Source organism: Oryx dammah, unplaced genomic scaffold, assembly GCF_014754425.2.
Source record: "Oryx dammah isolate SB20612 unplaced genomic scaffold, SCBI_Odam_1.1 HiC_scaffold_4, whole genome shotgun sequence".
Taxonomy (NCBI): Eukaryota; Metazoa; Chordata; class Mammalia; order Artiodactyla; family Bovidae; genus Oryx; species Oryx dammah.
Window position 1 is genome coordinate 25,624,417 of NW_024070188.1, and position 26,587 is coordinate 25,651,003.

At 40.5% G+C, this 26,587-nt stretch overlaps 1 long non-coding RNA gene across 1 annotated transcript; it reads right to left on the minus strand.

Annotated features, from left to right (window-relative positions):
• Positions 1 to 12,155: 12,155 nt before the first annotated feature.
• On the minus strand, positions 12,156 to 15,882 carry LOC120862486. The gene is made up of 3 exons (XR_005720781.1): positions 15,711 to 15,882; positions 13,090 to 13,183; positions 12,156 to 12,632 (listed from the first exon to the last, which is right to left on the minus strand). It is a non-coding gene; the product is annotated as an uncharacterized LOC120862486 (long non-coding RNA).
• Between the last annotated feature and the right edge of the window lie 10,705 nt (positions 15,883 to 26,587).

The window sequence follows — 26,587 nt, forward strand, 5'->3', positions numbered from 1 at the left end:
CTTTTCCTAGGAAGATGCCCTCTTCCTCTGACTGGGCTGGAAAGAACACTCCTGTCCAGAGATTCCATCTATTCCCAGTCAGTTGGAATCTGCCGTTGCACACTGCCATCTACCGCGTCTCTATGGGAACTGGAGCCCCAGACTGCAATATTTTTTATTCCAACCTTGATGGCAAGGAAACCAACTCATTTGTGGGAGGTTTTATGAATATTAGAAAAAGATATAACCGAGAGATGTGCACTTACGCAGTTAAAATGCATTGAGATTCATAGGATGATGATTTTAAGAATGGCAGGGTAAAATTAGACAAGAAATTGTCTCACTTGGGGAAATCAACTTAAAAAATCTCTAATCCCTTTTCTTGGCATTCCAGAGAACAGGCAAAAAGGCATTCTGTTTTGGTTTTTGTAAAAAATCAAATCCGAAAGCATACAATTCTAAGATGACTGAGTTATGTATATGTACACATAAAAAGAAAAAACTATCTTCATGCATATCTGTTTTATTTGCTCTTCTAACATTATCAGGCATTAACTGTCCGAGGTTCAACAGCCTATACTTGTCCATCTGCTCCTATTTTTCATCTTGGTGCCTAACTTCTGGTCGTTTCTCTGCAGTAGTGAGGTCAAAAAAGAGGAGACAGTACATAATACTGAACTCTGACGCATAGGGTTGTTAGCCAAGATTGTCAGAAGTTCTTATAGGTTAGTGGGGGCAGAGATTTTGAAATTCAAATAGAATTTTAATATGGATTTAATTCATCAAATCATCAATACTACTAAAAACTGAATAATGGGTGAATTTCAATGTAATAGTTGATTATAATCTGCACTAGTGCATGGTCTGTAGACAACTAGTACCTAATACTAGTAAGCCCTGGCAAGACCATCTTTGCAAGGAGTTGACTAGCTGCAGAGAAGCACTCTGCAATAGCAGAGGGCTTGAAATACCATGATTCCAAGTGCAAATTTTTCCTAACATGTTAGGCAGGGTCTTGTAAAAACTACTCTGGGGAGAATAACAATATAAGATGACTCCTGCAGTAGGTAAGAATTCAGTCTCTGGGAAACAAGCATCTGAAAAGAAATACGAGTCACAGAAGCTCAGGGTGGAAAAGAGCAAGGGTGTTAGAAAAGAAGAGAGAGGGGACTCCCACTGTGGGGTTTTGGTCTGTGTTGGTTCTTACCGTCTTGCTCCTCAGTCCAAAAGACTGAGAGGGCCCCAGCATGATTTTTTTTTAAGTTAATTATATCAAAGGAATGGACAGTTTTGTTTTGTTTTTGGCAACCAGTTTACTGAAAGAATTTTTACAAAGAAGACTTGTTTTTGAGTCTTCAGATCTCTACACATCTTTCAGAAATGGTCTGAAGTCCCTTTGCAAGGAAAGGTAACAGTGTAAAAGCGTGAGCTTCCCTTGGGTATGGGAGAACTGAGCACGAATTCTGCACTTCGGCTGTTAAAGCCTTTCTTTTCTGCTCCAGGCTGACCGGACAGTTCAGAGCAACCCAGTCTCTGAGAGTTAGCTGAAGCTTCACTCTCCTAACTGTGAGCACCCACCCACCACAGCCCTCACTGCTCCAGGGACTAAATAAAATCATCAGTTTCTCTCTCCCTCAGAATGAGATGGGTTTATAAAAGAGAGACGTTTTTTATCCTTTATCGTAATCTAAATATTTATCTCATGTTTCTGAATAACTTCCAGAAAGGGCAAACCCAAGCAAAATGTCATTTGGACCCCTAATTTTAAACACCTGCCAGTATCATGTTCAGACAAGTTCAATCAGAAACTTTCCAAGCCTCTGATTTCTCCTCCTCTCTCATGTGCTTGCCCAAGGCACTCACTTCTCACAGCCAGACATACCTCCCACCACTTCGGCTGTTACCCGAGGCTGAGCCACCCTTATCTCTGGCCCCAGCTGCTGACAACAACCTCCTACCTGGTGGGCCTGCGTCTATTCTGCTCCCCTTCCAGTCTTTCTGTTACTCACACCCACCACGCCCTGCCCCTTGGTTAAAACTCTTCAGTGGATCCCTGTTGTCCCTAAGATAAAGACCAAAATCCTTACCCAGGCCCACAAAGCATGTATTGCTCTGCGTCTGGACACTGTCTGCCTCTGTAGTCTTAATTCCCATCACTCTCCTCTGTTCTCCATACTAGGCTCTTCCTTCAGTTCTATGGTGTGCTAAGCCCCTCCCCACAGTGCCAGAGCATGCACTGATGAAATGCTGTTTTGGCCTGAAAGGCTCCTCCCTCCTTTAAGCATTACTTCTGAAAAGCTTCCCCTGAGCCCAGGCTTAAGTCTTATGCCTTTGATAAACTATTTTATTGAACTTCATTTTGGAGCACTTATTCTAGTATATAATTATTAACATTGTATCTTTACTGCTACCAAGTGATCAAATTACTGAACATGATTATTCATTTATAAGGGCCTGCCTGGTGGCTCAGATGGCAAAGAATCTGCCTGCAATGCAGGAGACCCGGCTTTGATCCCTGGGTCGGGAAGACCCCCTGGAGAAGGGAATGGCAACCCACTCCAGTATTCTTGCCTGGAGAATTCCATGGACAGAGGAGCCTGGTGGGCTACAGTCCATGGGTCGCAAAGAGTCAGACACCAGACATATTCACTGATAATCCAGCTCTCCTGGTAGACTATAGATTCCATGAGGACAAGAGCAGCTTCTACTCACTTTTATATCCTGAGCATCTCGCCAGCATCAGCTTCATAGAGGTATGCTCTACGTAGACTCCTGAATCTCCTGTGAAGGGAAGACCTTCAAAATATGTCTCTTGGTAACTTATATCAGAGATTCTTGTAACATGGTTAAAACACTTGACTAACAATTAGAGGAAATCTAAAACTTCCAGTGTCTCTGAGACAGGTTTAAAAAAAAAAAAGCCTTAAGTTCACTCAAGTGTATAGAACTGATGTTGTGATTTTCATCAAGACAAGCATTGTTGAAGTAAGATGGAGAGAAATGGTGGCCAGATCCTGAGCGGCAGACCATGGAAAGGCTTGTCGACTGGAAAAACACACACACACAGAACATAAAAGTTGAGAATTATGTTCTATTTGGCAGATTTTCAGAGGACTTAAGCCTGGAAAATAGCCTCTCGGATCACTCCCAGGAACTGCTCCAAAGAGATATGGGAGAAGCCAGGACATAGAGGAGTTTTTGCAAAAAAAAAAAAAAAAAAACAGATAGAATAGAACATCAGAGATGACTCTTAAAGAAAACCAAACATCTCAAGTGAAAGAATTTAGCACCTTTCTGTGTAAGAGAAGAGAGTCTGGGCTCACTGAAATCATTCCTTTGCTAAGCACCTTAGCTACCTAGGGCCTCTATCTTTTTTTTTCTCCATCATGAACCCCTGTCAGGAGGCATAGTTTGGAGTGGTTTCTGTGCCTGCTGGCTTGATGGCAGCAATATCCTTTGTTTACTGACATGGCAGGCACATTCTTGGTCCACAGCTAGAATATCTGGCTTTATGTGGTAACTACATCCCACTGTCAAGCTTCTACAACTAAATTCCTTGACTAGGTCAATGTCATTCATTTTGTTGATTTATGTCCATGTAAATATTTTATTCATGGATTGAGATAGATCTAGGTTTGATTTCTGGGAGCCCCTTCTTAGCTGTGTGACCAGGGAAAGTTATTTAACCTCTGTGAGACCCTGTTTTCTCATCTGTAAATTAGGGGAAATAGAGCTTACCTTATAGCACTATGAGTCAGAGATAATGTATGGAAATCACCTATCATTCTGGCATTTAGTTGCCACTCTAATCATTGAAATGGTTATACCAAGAAGAGGCAGAACCACCAGTGGAATTTATATATTTAGTGCCATTTACTTAACATCTACTCAACTAAGAAAAAGCACATTTTCTTTATTTCCTTTACCATCTACTCACTGTATTAAGCACCAGGATTCATAAGTCATTCAATAGTTTAACCTCTTGATATTTAATTTAAGCTGTCTCAATATCATACAAATGGTGTTACTATTAACCCAAGCAGTTTAAAAATGAGTTTTAATCCTTCCTCCTCCTGTCTAAGTAATCAGATAGACTCAAAGCTCCTTATAGTTTAAAAGCTCTTGCAAGTTTATAGCACTGGAAACGGTATGTCCATTGAACCTAGTCTTTATTTCCACTTACTAATAAGCACTGACTGGATTATAATCTCCTTATGAACTAGCAGAGATGATTTCTGTGTCCCCAGAAATGAATCACTGACTGAGGTCAGAGTTTGTCCTCGTGGGACTGATGAGAAAATTATAAAACTGGGCCAGAAAGTGAGCAAGTACTCAGTAGAAGTAAAGAAGCTAGTTTCTAAGGTCATGGTGGCAAAGATGAAGATTTGCTCTGGTATACAATTTATGACAAGGGAAGGGTAACGATACAAGATACAAATGAGCCAACTAAACTTTTCATTGTCCTCATCATGGTGATTTTATTCCTGAGTTTACAGAACAAAATCAGTAATAGATTGAAGGCAAAGGCCTCTAAACCCTGAAACTTATATCAGTCTGATTACAGAAAAGCTTATGGACATCTGGGGTATTTTTTTGATGATGATTCATCAACTCAGGCTTCCTAGGTGGCGCTAGTTGGAAAGCACCCACCTGCCAATTCAGGAGACATAAGAGACGCGGGTTCCATCCCTGGGTGAGAAAGGTCTCCTGGAGGAGGGCACGGCAACCCACTCCAGTGTTCTTGCCTGGAGAATCCCATGGACAGGGGAGCCTGGGGAGCTATAGTCCATAGGGTCACACAAAGTTGGACATGACTAAAGAGACTTAGCACACACACAGTTACCACCTCTCCATCCGTCTGTTCATTTTAGGCAATAATAATTTTCAAAACTCTACCATATACCACAACTATGATAGGTGCTAAAGGTATTTAATGAATATCAAGGAATTGGCTCAAGAAATGTATGCTCTGGGCTGATAACCACAACATATTATGCAGCTGCCATACTCTTGAAGCAGAGGGGGGAAAAAATTGAGTTATGACGAAGGAGCATCTCATCATGCTAGAATAATGAAGAAGGGAGCCAGGACAATACTTCGTTTATGACTTGCATATGCGATGTGCCATACTCTAGCTGATGCAAGAGTAGAGTATACACGTCTTCTATTCCTGCTGAATCCCATTCTCCCTAGAAACCAGAAGGGCACAGCTTACTTCTTCATCTGTTCCTTACAATGCACAGCACAGTGCCCAGCACAGCATTATTAAAGTTCCCGCTGAAATAAATGACAGAATGTTTTTTGAGAAAAAAGTGCAAGCGGCCAAAGTCTGTGCAATAGAGAGGTGCATCTTTCAAAGGTATCAAAGAACTGGGGCAGAATTTTGAAGTTATTTGACTTGCCAATGGGCTACTGAAAACTGGGCTTTTGGGACCCAGGTGCTGATTGTCAGATGCTCAAAAACGATGACCCAGCAAAAGAGCAGAATGGTCAGATTCGTGATTGTTTGTATGCGGGTGTTCAGTTGTTTTAGTCATATCCAACTCTATGCCACTCCATAGACCATGTGACTGAGGAGTCTTTAGAAACTGTGAATATTTTTTTAAAGGTTTCATTTATTTTTCTGGCATGTACACCCTGCTATGTTGTATTTATTTATTTTTGGCTGCACTGGGTCTCTGTTGCTGCGAGGGCTTTCTCTAGTTCCAGAGAATAGGGGCTCCTCTCTGGTTGTTGTGAGAGGGCTTCTCACTGCAGTGGCTTCTCTTGTTTCTGAGCACAGGCTCTAGGCAAGCAGGCTTCAGAAGCTGCAAGGGCTCAGTAGTTGTGGCTCTCAGGCTTAGTTGCTCAGTGGCATGTGGAATCTTCCAGGGATTGAACCCGTGTCCCTTGCATGGGCAGGCAGATTCTTATCCACTGTGCCACCAGGGAAGTCCTAAAAAATGTGAATTTATATCAAACTACTTTTGATATTTTTAAAGTAAGAAGCCCCAAAGACTTGCTTTAAAACTGTGTTCCCAAACCACACACGAGTCCATGCCCAGTCCCTGGGCTATATGGCCTATTAAAGCACAAAGATTCTCCACTAGCTAACACAATCATGGAATTTTTCTTTCAAATTTAAGAATCAAGCCCTTAGTGTAAGTAGACAGTGAGGGGATTTTTTATGAATAGCCTCCCTATTATCATGGTTCATGACTTTTTACAATGCAATTATTGTGGCACATATCATAACATAATTGAGATTCTAGAAAAGGAAATGAGTGGTAACTGAAGGGGCAGTTACTCAAGAAAATGCAAATGCCATTTTATTTGCAAATTAAATTAAAAATATAATGAAGTGGGTATAGAAATTGATTGAAAAATTAATTGAGAGAAACGAATTTGGAATACTTTGTAAGGGACATCTGTAAGAAATTCCTCTGACACACTTTTTCAGAGAGTAAATCTCTTCCTGTAAGCTTAAACTTTAATAGAAGCCAGACTAAAGACAGATCTTTATAAGATGTCAGAGTAGCCAGATTTATACTCTGAGGCCAAATGGTGAACTTGTGGACTTGCCTGGCCTGAGCAACAAGCAATAGGGAATTTTTCAATATGAGCTCCAAATCAATATTTAGGCTAGAGGTTTTTCACATTTGCCTTCTTTTCGCTCTCACTTTTTCTCTCTCACTTTTTCTCTCTCAATCTTCTCTGCCTTTACTGATTGAAAAAAAATAAATAAATAAGTTGAAGACATCAAGACATTTTGCCCTAAATACTTTAGCATGTTGCTCTTAAGAACAAAGGAATTCTCCTTCAGTGACAGTATCATTGCAATCAAGAATCAAGGCGTAAGAATCTACATTCTATTTGTTATACCTCTTAAATCTCCTGATTCTAGAACAGCCCACCACCACTAACAACAATAACAACTTTTTGTTTAAGCCAACATTTTGGTAAGTCCACGCCTGGTGACTGTAGACAGTCCCCCCATCTGGATCTAACTGAGTCCTCATGGTTAGGTTCAGGTCAAATTGGATCATTGTTTTTAAAACTGGATCACAATAGTGTTTACTGCTCATTGTCTCTTTCAAATATAGGCGATTCTTTAAAACAAATAGAAACTATGAGTTGACCTTTTAAAACAAAGTATCAAAATACAGTATCAAAGAGGTAAGAAACTGTAGATTTGTTTACTGCCAATTCCTTTAGGTTAGGACAGTGTATTCACCAGGTGTGTGTGAATCTTAAAATTTCTGAGTATGTTCCGAAGGGATACAACAAGACTTTAGAGATTTACTCAAAACTCCTTTTTCTTCCTCCACTGAGAGATTTTTGAACTTGAGAATTTAGAAAGTGACTGTTCATTATCCAAGCCCTTTTAAAAGAGAAAAAGAAGTGGGTGGCACTATAAAGGGAGAATCTTAGCTGCCGGAACAAGAGACAAAATTTATGACTTTCCCACTGATTCCTCAGCCAATTTTGCCCCTCCTCTGTCCCCACTTCTCCTGAGATTAAAACATGCTTGAATTGGAGTAGTCGTTTCCTTCCTTCTGTTCAGTGCCAGTTCTCAGAGGAAAACATCCATTTTGCTCTTTGGTTCTTGTAGCCCAGAGACTGCAATGAAAGAACCTGCTGCTGCCTCCAGTAGAAGGATTTTATTTGGGGGGCTGCAGGGCAGAAAAGAGAATCGAAGGGTGTGTGTGTGTCAAGCGTGGGTGTGAGAATGATTTTCTCCAGGGCCAGTTAGTTGGCCTAGAGCCCAGAGTGAACCATTCATCCACCTTAAATTGCACCATGAAACAAAGATGGCTGCAGGAAGTCACTAAATGGCCTGCCACTTGCTGCCGGATTTCATTGCTTCTCCTGAAAGGGGGAATAGCCTAGAAACGGATGCAGTTTTCTGTCTCCTCCTACAGGGGGAGTAAAGGATGCACCTCACAGTGGGTCAGTGAGCTGTAGGAAGGGGAGTGTGAGTCATCTCCTGTAAAAAGCTGAGTTCAATCTTCTCTCATATTGTTGTTGTTGTTTAGTCACTAAATTGTGTCTGACACCCTTGTGACCCCTGTAACCTGCCAGGCTTCTCTGTCCATGGGATTTTTCAGGCAAGAATACTGGAGTGGGTTGCTATTTCCTTCTCCAGGAATTGAATCTGAGTCTCCGCTGTTAGCAGGCAGATTCCTTACCACTGAACCACCTGAGAAGCCCACTCTCATATTACTACAGCCCTGTATAACCATATACAAATATACTCACAGTCTTTAATCATAAGTTCTAAGTACTGAGTGGATGGTAAAGATGAAAGGGCTCTAGATACAGACATGGAAACTATTCAGACATTTGATGCTCAAAAAGTAGACTCAACTCAACCCATTTTAATCTGAGAATGCTTACTTTTAACTTCCAGTTGCAGGTTATAAGAAAAAAAGACATGAAATAAAGCATATAAATAAACCTTTCTAAGCTCCTCACAACATGAAATCAATGTCTTCAAACATTTCTTTTTGTGTGTGTGTGTTTATTGTTTTTTTGTTTTTTTGTTTTTAATTTTTATTTTTACTTTATTTTACTTTACAATACTGTATTGGTTTTGCCATACATTGACATGAATCCACCACGGGTGTACATGCGTTCCCAAACATGAACCGCCCTCGCACCTCCCTCCCTGTAACATCTCTCTAATTAAGGACACATTGACAAACAGCATGGTTTTTTTTTTTTTTTTTTAATTTGAAATAAGAAGAGAATTTTGGTCAGGCTACATGGTGGATTCACTGAGCCTAGGCTGGCCAGTTGTCCTGGTTTTCTAGAACTAAGGAATTTCTCAGGACACGGTGTTTGCAGGGCTAAAACTAGGACAATCTTTGGGCAAATCAAGAAAATTGGTCACCCGAGCAAGACTAAAATGTGCATAGTACCTAAAATAGGTAATGTTTTGCCTAGGCAAATTGAACTGATACTCAGATCAAAAAATTTACAGAACCAAAATACTCACTTTTTAGTGAATTTAAAATTCACTGAACAATATCTTAACATTCTAAAGGATTAATGCACCTTCAGAAGAGTCTGTAAACTTCCGATCAAAAATAGGTTGGGATTTGGGAGGAAAATGTACATCAGAAATCTGAAATACTGACATTGGTTTTTATTTTCTAGAAGAACCAAATAAATATCTACTAATTTGCTCTAATTTATGATAACCTCCACACATAAGTCTAGAAATAAATTGCTTTAAATCAATTTAGTTCAGTTATATATAATTATCTTATTTGTATACAGGAGTCAACATGTCTTTGGAAATTGCATTAACTTATCAGAAATAAAGTTTGAACTTACCTTTTTAAAAATCAAATATTAGCTCACTTTAATTATAAGGACAAGCTGAATAAAAATTTTTTGAGCAATTCAAAAATTACAATGTATTTTGTATGTTTTTAAATTTTCTTTTTAGTTTTAACAGTTATTTTTTTAAAAAAGAAGTCTTTGGTAGTTATCAAAACAAGAATCTAGTTATTTTAAAACAGTCTTAGATGCCCTAATCTTGCTAGATGTTCCTCAACAGCTAAAAATTTGAATTGGCTGTCATGACAAATTCAGAAAAGCACCTTTTTTTATTTTTCCAAATAATTCCTAGGACATTTACAGTTGGAATAACCTAAAACATGATAAGATGTTGGTGAGCCACTACTGAAAACTAGAAATCTAATATTTGATTTTGGAATGCTTCTTTATATAATTATCTCATAACAATTGAATTTTCTCTTTGAAATGAAAAGTTCATACTAAAGACTTTGCATGTGTTATCTGACTTAACTCTCAGATAAATGAGAAATATTATCAATCCCATTTTAAAAGGTAAGGAAACTGGGGCACAGAGGGGTTAAGAATCTATGGAAGCACAAACAGTGAGAGACAAGTTAACTCAAAAATTGTCACTCTTAATGAACACCAATCCTGCATTCAACAAACTTTTAAGTGGTGATAGAGGGAGGGGAGCCCATGTGGGAGAGAAGTAGAACCACGTTGGGATGGAGAGAACTGGAAGGACATAGTATTGGAGGAATGGAGGAAATATATAGATTGTTTTAAGAAAGAAAGCATGGTCAGCTTTGCCAACTGCAGCACACAGAGCCTTGGAGAATAAAGACTAAGAAGGGTCAATCGCATCTGGGTTATGAGGTCATTTTGGTGACCTTAGTGAGAGCAGTTAATGAATGGTGGGTTTCAAAGCCAGATTCTGTATGAGGTAGGAAAGCGAAGTCAGGGGTCCAGCCTACTCCTTTGAGAATTTTGAATTCTCAAAGAAAAGAGAGATTTGATGATGGCTCCCAAGAGAAATGGCCTCAAAGCCAGTTTACATTTTTAGAAACCTGTGTAGAAGGAAAGAATGAAGAAAGTGGAGGGTGGGGCAATGACTGTAGGAATAAAATTCCAGAGAGTTCCAAGTGGCCTAAGGGTCATTGATTTAGGTCACTGACTTAGGTTAGTGGCCGAGAGGACTTGGACTTGAGTGGGAGGAGGCTATCCTTTGAGTTAGGAAAACAGAGCATGCTAGCCGGTATAGATGTAGATGGAGGGAGCATGTGGGCTCCTAGCCGGTAGTTGATAGAGGGCTTACTTGGGCCCTAAAGGTCGTCAGAGTAGTGACAGCAAGGTCATCTTTGGAGACAGAGGAAGAGAGCATTAAAAGGGGTCAGAAGGAGTCTGGTGAGGTTGTGGGAAATCATTAAAGGAATGGGAGAGGGAGGCAACTCTGAAAAAGTGAAAGCATTGACAGGAATTTCTGAGCACCCAGCTCAGACTGGAGACCAATTGTCTGCAGTGGCCGTGATCTGCCAGGTGTTATGGCTTTACCAGAGGGTTTACTCTCTGGAGCATGGGAGCAGAGGAGGCAGATAAACTCAGGATTCAGTGGTGCTGTGCAGAAGCAGGGAAAGAATGTAGTAAGCAAGACGCAAGATGACTGGCAAAAGTTATCACGATTCTCAGCTATGCTACTCAGTCTAGAAATAAAATGAGCTGTTGGTGAGGTCTTCCTCTGTGTTCCGTATTTTCCAAAGGCCCCATTCAAGACCCAGGGAGCCAGAAGTTAAATCATATGCTCAGGATATTTCCTAGAGAGTTCAAGGATTTCACAGTCTGGGAGCCTGACCTATAAACACTGTTCCTAGTGTGTAAGGAAATGAACTTTTAAATCAGATCCTTACAGCAGAACATTAGAAACCAAGAAATGCACGCTAACCTCTACATGACCTGTGGAGAAAAGGGATGGGTATGCTTCTGAATTAAAGGCAATATTTGGAGTGTCCTCAGAAGGAATTTCTTCCCTGGACTGTCTCAGTCAAGAATGTGTTCAGCTTAGACAATCACACCTGCGCAACAGTGTCCTCCCTTGGTTCACATCAATGACAGAAATGTCAATTTTTCTTACCAAAATAAAAAATCTTAGGATTGGAAGAGAAGTTGAAGATCATTTAAGTCACTTTTTGTTCCCCCTTTGGAAAGCCCCTCTGCAGTCCAAGAGAGTAACACATTTTGTAAAAATAAATAAATAAAGTCAAAATAAAAACTCATCCTACTCGAGTTAGAACTTAACCTTTTGTTCATTTCCTTTAAAAAAATTATTTACATGTCTTATTCTTAAAAACTTAGAAATAAGAATTTTAAAGCACTTTAGAAGCCACACAGAGACATCATTCAGGAAGAAATTCTTAGGCACTGATAAATTAGACTAACAGATTGTAATCTTTGCAGATTTAATATGACTAAGAGCAGGGATTTATAAAGAGGCAGTATGTCACAGACTAAAATCCTTATTCCAAAGCTTGCTGAGTAAGTTATTGTTAACTTCCCTATATCTCTATTTTTTTTCTGTAAAATAGATAAAATAATGCTATTTTACAAGGGTTTTTTAAAATAAAAACTCTATGCAGATTACCTAAACAGAGAATATGAAATGCAGGGAGTATTTTTGGAAAAAAAAAAAATTGGTCACAGTTGTTTTAGGAAAGGCTTTGCTGAAATTCTCTGTGATTACAGAGAAAACAGACAGTGATTATTCCCTAGATCAAAAGCTGTCGTGGGGCTCAGAGCTGGCTTCCTCTGAATCAGCAGGAAAAACTCCATCTCTGAGCACATATTCTTTACATTTCAAACTCAAGGACGTCAAGTCTGCAATGTCTTCAAATGCTAAGTTTTAAATTAAAGATGTTTTATTTGCGTTTTAACCACCAGATGGTGGTGGGTGGGGAGGCTCCTCAAATGTGCCTGCCTCTCTTCTCAGTCTCTGGGACCTGGAGTGTGCAGTACTCCCAGCCCAGTCCAGGCCCCTTAATACTCAAACCTTGGCTCTTTCATAGCACCTAGCATATTGTTGATTTTTGTCTGTCTTCCTCAATACATCATGACTGTCTGACCCCTATTGGTATTCCCAGTCGTTAGACAGACAGCAAATATTTGCTGAGTGATGAATAAGTAAAACCAGGCCCCTGCCCCAGCCTTGTCTTGCCTTCACCTCTTCAAAACACTCAAATTCTTCATTAACTAATGGGCGCTTCAGCTGATTGAACTGAGGTGTCTTCACGTACATCAGAGAATGAGCCCAATGATTGCACACTCTGCTTCTCTTCCATTCAACATGTCCTGGTTTCCAGCTCATTCTGGGAGCTTCCCTGTCCAGTGAGAAGAAGCTTTGACTAGGAAAGAAATTATTAAAAACAACAACAACAACAACAAGGCTGCCTAGCACTCACCTCAGTAAAATTTCGGTGTTTGGAATAGAGCTAGTGTTAAAGAAATTTAAATTCTTTGATTATGCCAAAAGGTAAAGGATTTGCTAGGTCAGCATGTACATTCTGACTTAAAATAAGTTAGCCAAAAACAATTCAGTTAAGTCCCATAAAGGAGCATGTACACTTAGGAAAGCTTTCAAAGGTTAGGACCTGCATGTTAGGACCTGCTCTACAAGTATCAAAAGGGGCCTTATCTACAAACAGCCAGATAATAAAGGATGAAAGGTAAAGTTTTATGCTTTCTTGGAAATGCCTGCTCAATATCTCAATAGCAATCTGTCTGGATAGTTTTCTTCTCATCTACCTAATACTACCACCATCCCAACTGTATTTTTACCTTACATCAGTACTTTGTAGAATCATTTTTTGTAGTGTAGGTCATTGATTTTTATCAAAGGATTCTTCTGGAGGTCTTCTACAATCTTCAAATTCTGGAATAAAATTACAAGTAATTATTTCCCCTCTCTTTCCTCAATGAGAATCTAACTAGATCTGTCCACACAGACTTTAAATGCCCTCAACAGGGGACCAATTTGGTTCACTCTCACTAGGATATTTGTTCCCACAATCCTGTCTTTGTCAAAGCCCGTGAAACTCAAATTGATTACAAATGCCTACTTATGTGTGTCCTCAGAGGTAACTTGCAAATACTGAAAACCTCAGTGTTCACCCTGGCAAGGCCCTGAGTAATATTCACCCAAATCAGAGTGGCTGTCTTTAAGATTCCTTTGTAAAATACTTAACCTAAGAAAAATTATGAGCTTTCACAAGAAATCTGTAACGTACTTTTGTCTTTAGCTTGGAGCCAGAAGCTGAGAAATATTGGAACACTGATATTGCAAAAGTAAAGCACAAATAAAATAATAAAACAAATTGTTATGATGATTTCCATTGTATACTATTTTCTGTGCTGTGCTTAGTCACTCTGTTGTGTCCAATTCTTTTGTGACCCACAACCTATAGCCCGCCAGGTTCCACTGTCCATGGGGATTCTCCAGGCAAGAATACTGGAATGGGTTGCCATGCCCTCCTCCAGGGGATCTTCCCAACCAAGGGATCAAACCCAGGTCTCTTGCTTTGCAGGCACATTCTTTACCATCTGAGCCAGCAGGGAAGCCCAAGAATACTGGAGGGGGTAGCCTATCCCTTCTCCAGTGGATCTTCCCAACCCAGGAATTGAACTGGGGTCTCCTGCATTGCAGGCAGAGTCTTTACCAGCTGAGCTACTAGGGAAGCCCATATGACTTTCTACATAACAGCTTTATTGAGATACAATTCACAGACATATTGTACATTTTACCCATTTGAAGTGTATAATAGATGTTAGTCTATTCACAAACTTGTACAGTTATTATAACAATCAATTTTAGAACATTTTTATCACCCCCCCAAAAAAACCCATATCCATTAGCTGTAGCTCCCCATTTGCTCCCAATCCCCTCAGTCATAGGCAGCCATCAGCCTACTTTCTGTCTCTATAGAGCTGCCAATTCTAGACACTTCATACAAATGTGATCCTTTGTGACTGGCTTGTTTCATCTAACGCATTTTCAAGCCGCATCCATATAACAGCATGTATTAGGACTTCTTTTCTTTCTGTTGTCAATATTCTATTGTATGAATATTCATTTTATTTATCTATTCATCAGATGATGGAGGTTTAGGCTGTTTCTACTTTTGGGGGCTATTGTGAATAATGCCTATGAACACTTATATACAAGTTTTTATATGGGCATACGTTTTTATTTCTGTCAGGTATATACCCAGATTATAATTGCTGAATCATATGGTAGTTATATTAAGCTTTAAAGAAACTTCCAGGATGTTTTACAAAGAATCCACACCATTTTCCATTTCTACCAGCCATGCATGAGTGTCCCCATTTCTCCACATCCTCACCATCACCTGACTTTTTAATTATAGTTATCCTAGTAGGTATGAAGTGATATTTCACTGTGTTTTTAATGACTAATGATGTTAAATGCGGTTAAATGTTTATGCGGTTATTGGCCATGTATATGTGTATATTATTTGAAGAAATGTTCTCAAGTCTTTTGCCCATTTTTAGGTGGATTATTTGTCTCTGTGTACAGTACTTTTAAGGGCTTCCCTGGTGGCTCAGACATTTTGCCTGCAATGCAGGAGACCCAACTTCAGTCCCTGGGTTGGGAAGATATCCTGGAGAAGGGAAAGGCTACCCACTCCAGTATTCTTGCCTGGAGAATCCCATGGACAGAGGAACCCGGCAGGCTACAGTCCATGGGGTCACAAAAAGAGCTGGACACACTGAACAACTAAGCACACACATAGCACTTTTCAAGTTTTCAAGATGTTTTAGTGTATACTATTTCAACACAGTGATACAGATATTGTTATTATCATAATTCAAGCAAAGAGAACTGAGACTCAGAGATGTCAGCTGACTTGTGAAGGTCACTTTCTATCAAGCAGCAAAGCCAAAATTTGAACCCAGCAGAGGCATATCCCCTGTGAGCTCTAGGGAAAAAAGACAGTTTTCCTTGCATCCCACTTGGTCTGGACTGGACAAACCACAGTTTCCAAACTTCACTAAATCAAATGACACTAGAATCTGCACACTAAAGATAACTGCCCAGGAGAGAGTTAAGCCAGAGCATCCGATATGGATTGTATAATGACCACTCACTACTATTCCCGAGCAAGTGTTCTTTACATGACTTAACCACAAACCCCATTGATAACTCAGAATATAACATAAATTTCCATTTGTCAGGTCATGTTTCCGTGGCCATCACTAGCTCTAAGTCATACACCATATGAGGTCTAATAGATGCCCTGTTTTATTTTTCATTTCAAGACAGGTGGTCTTCAGCTTTCTCATGATTGAAAAGAACTTCCAGATGCTTCCAGATGTAGTAGGTAGATCATTCTATGCTCATTTTATTCTTCTGTAAAATGGAAATAATGATAGCTCTTTACCTATCTCACTCTGGAAGATCTGATATGCCTTCAGAGAGATGGTATCCTTTCCTCATGGTGGCTGTGACCCTCTTTGGTGATTAACTCTATCGTCAGAAAGAGATTCCATGATTCTATAATTGGGTGGTATCTCAGAAAAAAAAAAAAGAAGGGAGGTTATGTATCATCATAATAGTGGTAACAAATAAGTTTGAAAGCTTTGAAGCATTTCTCCACATTATTTCATTTTAGTCTCTAGTGTCAAACTGAGATAGGTAAAGAGCTATCATTATTTCCATTTTATAGAAGAAGAAAATGAATTCCAGAGAGTTCAAGTAATTGCCTAAGCTCAGAGTGGTACCCAGGGTTTATTTCTTATCCTCATAAATGTATAATTTTGTGAGACAAGATATATTAAAGGAACAACTGAAAGTACCCAAGAGAGTACATGCCAGGATCAAACTAAATACAACAAAATATTGTAATGAGTGGAGCTAATAATAAATGCCAAACGAATAGCTGAGAAAGGGGGTTGCCTGATTATCAGAAGAGATTTGATGGAAACATTAGTATTTCAAATGGGAGTTGGATTTGGCAGGTAGAGGGAAAGAAAACAGTTCAGACAGGAACATAATGAGAAAGCATTAAGATAGGAATGTGAGGCCTGGTGTAGGAAAGGAAAGGAAGCAACGAAAAGTCTGGCCTGTTAAATAGACTTCTTAGGAGCAATGTTGCAGGAAGGCAGATCCCTTCTAGGGCCTGAGAGTGGGCTCTTCTTTAACACTCAGAAATGAACTGTCTGAGGAGACACACATGCTGACAAAGTAAGAGACTATTGGGAAGAGGCACTCAAGTGGAGAACTGCAGGGTAAGGGATCCCAGGAGAACTGCTCTGCTGCATGGCTCGCAGCCTCAGGTTATATGGCAATAGTGTGTTTCCAGGTTGTCCCTGGCCAATCATTCTGACTCAGGGTCCTTCCTGATGCCTAGTTTATTTCTCAACCAAGAGGGATTCCAGCAACAAGGATGCTGAGAAGTCGGCAGGACATGTGGAATGGTGCCTCCTCTCTCCTTTTGACCTTCCCGAATTCTTCTGGTTGGTGGCAGCTTGTTAGCTCTGCCAGGACCTCCTGTTGTAAGATAACTCATGCAAGTGGTTCCTATCAGACCAGGCCAGGGTGGGCAGTTTTGGTCAGTGGTTCCCCTACCAGCAGGATATTAGGCTGGACAGGGAAAGTCAAAATTTTAAAGGCCTAGAGTAACAGGGAGAGATATCTGATACAGAACCTTTAAGCAAAAGAAAAGGAGTGCAGATATTTTCAAAGGGGAAATAAAGAGTTTATTAGGAAGAGTGGAGATGGAACTAGTGGTAAAGAACCCACCTGCCAATGCAGGAGACATGAGACACAGGTTCAATCCCTGGGTCAGGAAGATCCCCTGGAGGAGGGCATGGCAACCCACTCCAGTACTGTTGCCTTGAAAATCCCATGGACAGAGGAGGGGGCTAACATCGACAGGATAGCAAAGAGTCGGACCTGGCTGAAGCGACTGAATACATTAGCAAGAGTGGTTTGTTGAGAACATGCACAGCAGATAAAAGGAAAAAAATGCTAGAGGCTAGAAAAAGAGTTGAAATGCTAAAACTTTCATCCAAATGTGAAGTGATGAGGTCCTTATAATGGTAGTGGGGATAGAAAAGCACAGGGGTAAATTCAGAATCACAGAAGCGGAAGAAACTTCCTCCCAAGAGTTGAGTCCCAGGGTATGAAGATAGTCTGATACCAGTGAAGAAAAGCAGGCAAAAAGATATATTTTATATTTATATTTGATGTTTTATGTGTATGTATATACAAACAGACAACTGCACTCATGCAGCAAGCACCCAATAAATGCTGCCCCCTGCTCCCCCTCCAGAGCCCTGCAGATGTCATTGTTTAAGAAGTTATTACTTTAGACAGAATAACTAGGATTGTGAGAATAGATGGGCCCTCAGAAGCAACAAATTCAGATTTTTTTTTTTTTTTAAAAAGGCCCATAGAGCCAGATTTAGGGAGCCTTCACCGTTAAAGGATGGGAGAAACTAACAAAGGCGATTAAAGGAGCAGGGGAGAGAGCAGTCCCCTATGATAACAGCACAATCGCCTTCTAAAGCATTCAGTTTAAAGCCTTACATGCACTGTAAAGGGTGTGAACGGTGAAGTTAATTGAGAAAGCAGAGTTATTCTGCCGAAGAGACCCATTTGAAAGTGAAATAGAGGTCAAAACCCCACTCTAACATGGAAATTGGAAACCGCCAGATGTTCCGATGTTGTGGTATGGTTCAAAAAGGGCAGAATTGACGGATTATTAACCATGCCAGCTGGCATCATGGAATTTATGTTTCCTTTGTTATTTGAAATGTACAATCATAATAGAAACATTAAAAATCTGAGTAGGTTCAAGGAAGGGTACAAAACAATATAAATCAAATTTTACTGTAATAAATATAACTAACAGCAGAGGGCTCCCTTCCACGTATGGCAAATTCTCAAAGCAGACAACCTTCAAATGGAGTTTTTATTTTCCAGTAACTTCTGCTAGCAATTGAATATTTTCATATGTAGTGGGGGAGAAAACAACTTTGCGATCATAAATAAATTACGAACACAATATTTAGATCACCGGGTCCTAAGACTTTTTAAAAATTTTTTTCCACTGTGCTTTTGCTAATGAGAAACTTTATCTGAAACCATTAATACAATAATTCAAGATAGTCTAGTTATAAAATGCCCCAAGACAGAAGGATGACAAGAAGTTATAATCCAGAATACTCAAATACTTAGAAATTATGATCTTGAATCATCTGATAGGATTTCTTTTCAAATGAAAGTAAGATTTTTAGAATTAATAGTGACATATACTCATTAGGGGAAACAAAAACAGAAAGAGGGAAAACTCAGTAAGTTTGTCCTCCAGGTACATCCTTAGCTATTTTGGTGAGTTTGTTTGTTTGTTTTTTTCAATCTCTTTTATGTATAACTTTGCTTCCATATTAATACATAGATTGATTATCAAATTGTGTATAGAATTTACAACTTTCATCTTGCTTCAGTAATGAACATTTTATTAAACCATGTCATACTCCAGTAAAAAGTTATTTGTATATATAACTCTTAAAAATTACATAGCATTCAGTAACATGAGCATATGTACTAAAAACTATTTAACCAGATATAGCTGGCCATTTAAGCACATTCTATTTTTACATAGTATAATACCTTTTTGCTTAAAATATCTCTTTCCTATATTGTGAATCACTTCCTTAAGTTAGTCTTAATAAATAAAATTTTTGACAACAGAGTATGAAATAAATAGCCAGTTTAAACATACTCCTGTTTAAGTCAAGATGAAACAGTTAAACTGTAAAACCTAGCAAAGCAATAAAATGACCATTTTTAGCCACACTGCTACCCCTGAAGGACTGCTGCTGCTGCTACTAAGTCGCTTCAGTCGTGTCTGACTCTGTGCGACCCCATAGACGGCAGCCCACCAGGCTCCCCCGTCCCTGGGATTCTCCAGGCAAGAACACTGGAGTGGGTTGCCATTTCCTTCTCCAAGGCATGAAAATGAAAAAGGAAAGTGAAGTCGCTCAGTCGTGTCCGACCCTTAGTGACCCCATGGACTGTAGCCCACCAGGCTCCTCCATCCATGGGATTTTCCAGGCAAGAGTACTGGAGTGGGGTGCCATTGCCTTCTCCACCCCTGAAGGACAGCTGATGTAAATACCCATAGCATAGAATACATCAGAGGAGACCACTTGGGTTTGATAATTTGCAACAGAAGTACACTAAAGTTATACCTATGTTTGTGTGTTTTTATATTGCTTTTAAATCTATTCATATTTTTTACTTTTAAGTTAACTAGGAAAAGGACATAGTACATTCTGAAATATTGGTATCATTATTTTCTTAATTCATCATATTGTTGTTTTAAAATCTTGAATTAATGGGGACTTCCCTGGTGTACTGTGGTTAAGACTCCATGCTTCTAATGCTGGGGACATGGGTTCCATCCATGGTCAGGGAACTAAGACCCCACATGCCATGTGGCCAAAAATAAATTAATCAGCTTAAAAACTAAAACCCTGAATTAATGAAAACATTAAGAATTATTAAGAAGAGATATGTGAGCCAGTCAGTAACAACTGACACTTCAAGTAAAGATTCTGGTGCTTGAATAGCAGACCCAAATGCACACCCTTTAAAACACAGGGCCTGCTGGGGTGGGCTTTTGGCTTCACAGTGACCATGAAGTTTGAGTGGTGTGATGGGCTAAGCACAGAATCCGCAGTAAGATGATTTGAATTCAAGTTTTGCCCTGATTGTTACCAGATGTATGATTTTGTACTAGTGAAGTAATCCTTGGAATTCACTTAGAGGATTAAAAAAAAGAGAGAGAGAGAGACAGTAAAGTGATTTATCTAAACGCTCTCATGCATTTCAGACTATTCACCTGATGACGCAGACAGTATTTCCATAAAATTGCAATTTGGGGCCTATAATTCCTGTATCCAAACACACAAAATAGAAACACAAGAAGGCTGTACTCTGCAACCAGGACTCTTGAACAAATCAGAGCCCAGAGAGAACAGACATCTGGTTAAACACTAAGATGTTTTAAAATCAAATCAAAACCCTATATTTTTTATAAGATACTTTTAAAGTTTTTGAATAATTTATAAAGCACATTATGTAGTGAACTATGTAATGCATTCATATTTTCAACAAGTTGTTTTTAATTTATTGTGAAAAATAAGGACAAAAATAAATTTTTGCCCCCAAATTTTGTCATTCAATTTGCACATTGTCCTTAGAAAGGACAATGATTTTTCAAAGGTAGTTTTACTGCTAGTCAAGTAGGGCACTTATCTGAATACTGATATTTTTATTTAAATACATATATTTGATAGCTTCTTACTCAGAGGTTAAAGTGTCTGCCTGCAATTCAGGAGACCTGGGTTCGATCCCTGGGTGGGGAAGATCCCCTGGAGAAGGAAATGGCAACCCACTCCAGTATTCTTGCCTGGAGAATCCCATGGATGGAGGAGCCTGGTGGGCTACAGTCCACGGGGTCGCAAAGAGTCAGACACGACTGAGAGACTTCACTTTCACTTTCACTTAGGATTCATCAAAGCATATCATTAACTACATCAGGGATCAACAGATTTCAGCCCTTCAACTCAAGAGCCAGATTCAGTTGGCTGCCTGTTGTGCACAGCCTACAAGTAAAGAGTGATGTTTATATTTTTAAATGACAAAAAAATAAAAAGAAGCATATTTTATAACATATAGAAATTATATGACATTCAAGCTTGTGTCCATAAAGTTTTTAATTTCACTAATAGAAAATTTGTGGAAATTTTTTTCTCTCTTGTTATGTAAGTACTTACATAATACCCTTAATTTTGCTGTTTGGCTCACAAAACTTAGAATATTTTATTTACTACTCAGCTCTAAACAGAAAAATTTGCCAAGCTCTAAGCAACACCAAAAACCCAAACCATTATTTAATGCTCCTTGGCACTTTGTAAATAATTAAATACTTTCCCCACTTTAGCATTAGAAGCAAATAGTCTGTAACAATTTTTTTGGTTACCCAAATTATCTAACTGAAATTACCAGGGTACCGTCAAAAAAAATTTGATGTTTGTGTCCCAGCCCCAGAGATTGTGACTTAACTTGTCTTGGGCATGCCTTCAGCTTTGAAAATTTTTAAGGATGCACAAGTGATTCGAACATGGAGCTGAGGAACCATCCAGTACTTTGGCAGATCTAATCTACCCAAATTCACCTAGTACTCCCTTCTGCAGGTGTCCTCCTCCTCCTTCTGTTGATTCCCTGCTGCTCCTGCTGCTAAGTCGCTCCAGTCGTGTCCAACTCTGCAAGAACACTGGAGTGGGCTGCCATTTCCTTCTCCAGTGCAGGAAAGTGAAAAGTGAAAGTCAAGTCACTCAGTCGTGTCTGACTTTAGCAACCCCATGGACTGCAGCTCACCAGGCTCCTCTGCACATGGGATTTTCCAGGCAAAAGTGCTGGAGTGGGGTGCCATTGCCTTCTCCTCAGTTCAGTTCAGTTCAGTCGCTCAGTCATGTCCGACTCTTTGCGACCCCATGAATCACAGCACACCAGGCCTCCCTGTCCATCACCATCTCCCGGAGTTCACTCAGACTCACGTCCATCGAGTCCGTGATGCCATCCAGCCATCTCATCCTCGGTCGTCCCTATCTCCTCCTGCCCCCAATCCCTCCCAGCATCCGAGTCTTTTCCAGTGAGTCAGCTCTTCTAGCACACAGCAGCTGCTCCACATGCTCCATATTCTCCTTGAGTCTTCCATTCCCAATGCCCAGACTTCATTTCTAATAGGAAGCAACCTCCTCCCCAGTGTGATTGAGAAGATCAAGGCCAATTCATCACCAAGTTTGCCTGCCTTACTTCCTGAATGGAATTCCTTCCTTAAGTTCATTCTCTTCTGTCCAACCCTTCTAGAGAGAATATACTATGGTGATTAAAAAGAGATTTTGACTCAGGCTGACCTGAATTTGAGTCCCTGTTCCTCTACTTACAAGACATGTGACCTTGAACAAATTATTTAATCAGTTTGACCAGCAGTTTTCTCATTCATAAAGTAGCAGTAAAAATAATCCTTACCTCATAGATATTTTTGTGAGAATTAAATGAGATTTGCTTGCTATTTAAAGTGTAGTCCTCAGACTAGCATCATTAGTATCACCTAAGCACTTGTTCTGAGAAGGTAGTGGCACCCCACTCCAGTACTCTTGCCTGGAAAATCCCATGGACGGAGGAGCCTGGTAGGCTGCAGTCCATGGGGTCGCTAAGAGTCGGACACGACTGAGAGACTTCACTTTCACTTTTCACTTTCATGCATTGGAGAAGGAAATGGCAACCCACTCCAGTGTTCTTGCCTGGAGAAGCCCAGGAACGGGGGAGTCTGGTGGGCTGCAGTCCATGGGGTCGCTAAGGGTCGGACAAGACTGAAGCAACTTAACAGCAGCAACAGCAGCAGCAAGCACTTGTTAGAATCTCACATCCCACCCAGACCTTCTGAATTAGAATATGTGTTTTTATGAGATTTGTCTGTGATTAGTATACACATTAAAGTTTAAGAATCATGGTGCTAGGAAGCTTTTCATTTCACTGCACGCTTAGGCTGAGTCTCTTTTCAGCCCTTCAATAACACCACCACATATATATGACATGAGGGTGCCCTGGAGCATGAATTTTATGTACAAAAAGATATTTTTTAATTAAAAGAAAACTGATCTGTCAGTCATGCACAAGATAATTTGAAAGCAAGAGTAGTGTGGGGAAAAGTGAAAGCGTTAGTCGCTAAGCCATCTTCGACTCTATATGATCCCATGCACGATAGCCTGACAAGCTCCTCTGTCCATGGGATTCTCCAGGCAAGAATACTGGAGTGGGTTGCCACTCCCTTCTCCAAGGGATCTTCCCAACCCAGGGACTGAACCTGAGTCTCCTACATTGCAGGCAGAGCCACCTGGGAAGCCAGTGTGGGGAAAACAGTTAAAAAGTGCAGGGTCACCCTCATGAAATAGGAAAATAGACCCCTCCTGAACATTTACGATCCCACAGGTGCCCACCTGGTGAGCTGAGTCCCTGTGCAGCTTAGAAAAACATACTCCTCTGGGCTTCCCTGGCGGCTCAATAGTAAAGAATCTACCTGCCACGCAGGAGACCTGGGTTCTGTCCCTGGGTTGGGAAGACCCCCTGGAGAAGGAAATGGCTGCCCACTCCAGGACTCTTGCCTGGAGAATCCCATGGACGGAGGAGCCTGGTGGGCTGCAGTCCGTCGGGTTGCAAAAGTCAGACACACCTGAGTGACTAACACACACTGGGCTGCACTGCCCTGTTTCAAAGCACATAATTTGCCAAATACAGCAGGGCCTCGGCCAGCTGGCCATGGCCAGTGTGTGGCAGTGCTTTGGAGGTGAGATTAGCTGAGGTGCTGAACTAGCTTGTGGTCAGTTGGAAGGAAAAGCAAGGATGGATTCCAGAAAAATGCCAAAATGATGGAGTGCAATGGGGAAAAGGTAGGGTGGAAAGTGGGATTGTTAAGCAAGACTTCTGGGATGAGGTAGGATTTGACACAAGGGCTTGTATAAGCAGCCCTTATACAGTAGGAAGATCAATGGACTAGAAAGCGAGAGGGGGTTATTGAAGAGTCTCGACTCCTAGACTATGAATTTGAAACTATATTATTTTCTTCCAGTGATAGTACCCAACTAGGCTAGACCAAGCCCCCCGCTAAACAATCACAATTTATCCCTAAATTTATGCTTTTAGTCACTTTATTTAAGATATCATGTTATATCCAATTTATCACATTCTTCTCCCTTCCTCTAGCCAGGGATGTGGCCTTTGTCAGATGCCAGCTCCCTTCCTCATCTTCCCTGAAATGTCTCCTTTAGAGTTGGGGCAGGGTTGAGTGAGCTTTCATGCTTCCCCTTTACCCCCATCTCTGCTTGACTGTGGCTCCACCATGCTTCCCTCTCACCAACACTCCCTCCGAGCCATCAGTCTAAGCACTGGCAGTTCCTTACGAAATTGGGCCACATTTCTGGCTGACCTCAGCTGGCACTGTTATGTCACATTCTTTTGTCCCTTGTTATGAGATTCCTCTAGAGGCACATGATCCCAAACTCTAACTTCCTTGGCCTGTTTGTAAGCTTGCAGCATATATATGTAGGAGCACTCTCAGCATCTCTTAAAGGGGGCGTGTGTGAGAAGTCCTAGCGGCCTCTGCATCGGAAGGTTCCCTCCCCAGCATACAGGTGCGTGTTGCCCATCTGGGATCTCTCTCTCTCTCTCTCAGTCGCACACACACTCCGAATAGCTCAGAGGTAGTTCATCAGCTCTGCTTACTAAGTAGACATTCAACCAGGGAAAGAAGTGTCAGTGGGACTTTCATTAGCCACCCCCAAATATATGAATGATTCTCTCAGACTTCCTTCTCTTGCCTTCAGTGGAAGAGATAAAGAGAAGAAATGAGCACTTCACGCCCTCAAAAGGCTTGTCTTTCTCATACATCAGCAGGGGATAAGAGATAGTGGAACAAGGATGCCCAGTCTGCTGAAATAATCCTTCTCAGTTACCCCTGCAAAGAAAGAGACAGTAGGTCCCATTAGCTACAGTTCTCAGGGCTTAGAATTTGGGGAACAGCCCCAGTTCTGGGTCTTACTGATGGTTCTGGGACAACAGGGAAAATCCGACTCAGCCCCTGTTGTTACCTTGTTACACGATTAAGATATTAATTCTCAGAGAAGGGAATATGTTTTCCCAGTATCAATTAAGAGTTGAGATGTAAACACCAACACCATGCTCCTCCCATGGGTTCTCCATAAGTCAGCTTACCCATCCATAACTTGAAAGCTTTTGAGCTAGGTGACTTCAGGAAAATGAGAGTGGACTGCCAAATTATGTAAGCACAGCCACCAGTCCATCCCAGGGAGGACCTCTACATGCTTTACACAGATTGATGTGATTAGCCACAGAGCAGAATGCTAAGCCTAATTCACTCATCAGTTACAAGTATTTCAACGTGTTATGTTGGTTTAAAAAAAAAAAAACACTCCCCATTATCCACTATATCCATTACCCCATAGATTTAGACTTGAACACTGGAGCATTAATACAACCAGCAAGGAAATGGGGAAGAACTTTCCTTGGAAACATTTCCCTCCCTACATCAAGACATTCCAACATGTAGCTGTGGATGGCTACAGTTAAACCAGCTTCCTGTGCCTTCAGAAAGGTCAATCTGGAGATTATCTTAAGCAAATATTTATTTTTATGTTAGGCCAGGTCTATAAGAGCAAAGGGAGAGAAAATGCTGTACCATTAGCTCAAGCATTTGGTTCATCTCCAAGGAAGAAACCAAGATCCTTTGCAGACATGTTTATAGGTAGGACACTGAGCATTTACTTAAATCCTCAAGTTACTGAATATTTATGCTCTCTTTCATTTTACTGGGGATTAGAAGGTTTCCCTGCATGGAGATACCACATTGAGAAAGCCAGTGCAGGGCTGTAACCAGGAGGTCCATAAATACCACTGGGTCAGATGAAGGTGCTTTAGAGGCAATTCAAGTCAAACATGACTTCAGCTAACAAGTATTTAGTGAGCACCTGCTCTGTATTGAGCTCTGTGCAGGGGTTGTAAATCGTGACTCAATATAACTTCCCTGTGAGCCTGAGATGTTTTCTGTTCATTTTTTTCTAAAGGCACAATACAAAGATATTGTGGCTTGGCCACATGTTCAATGCTTTGTTCATCCTTATTGCACTGATCCATGCTGTGAGGTTCAAGGTCTTTGGTGCTTTCCAGATGGGAAGTCTGCTTTCCCTCTTTTGATATAATCCATTTTGAGTTGGCACCAGCTGGGAAACCTTTACTAGCCTCACTTAATTGAGCTGTCAGTTCAGTTCCCAGTCTAGATTTGTTTCAAAAAAAATGAAGGAGGGAAGGAAAAAAGGAAGAGAAGAAAGGGAAGCTAAGGTTAATTCTAGCCCCTAGTTTTATAGTCTTAACCCATGGCTTTTTGAAGTGGAATTAACATGCCATTCTCCAGATGCTCCATTTTGTAAAGAGCCCCCAAAGAAATGTTTAAGCACCACTGTTAAACAGCCATCACTAAGTATCTCACTGTGGTTTGATGATGCATTTACTTCATTTATATGTATATCCTTTTCACCCTTGATAAGAAGTGATCAGTAATATTTAATGGATGAATGGAAAATAAATAGATGTCCAAAGGCAACCTGAGTGTTTAAGTGCCTGCCCACAGGAACTAATGATCCATGACAACTGGTAAAAGGAGACAAA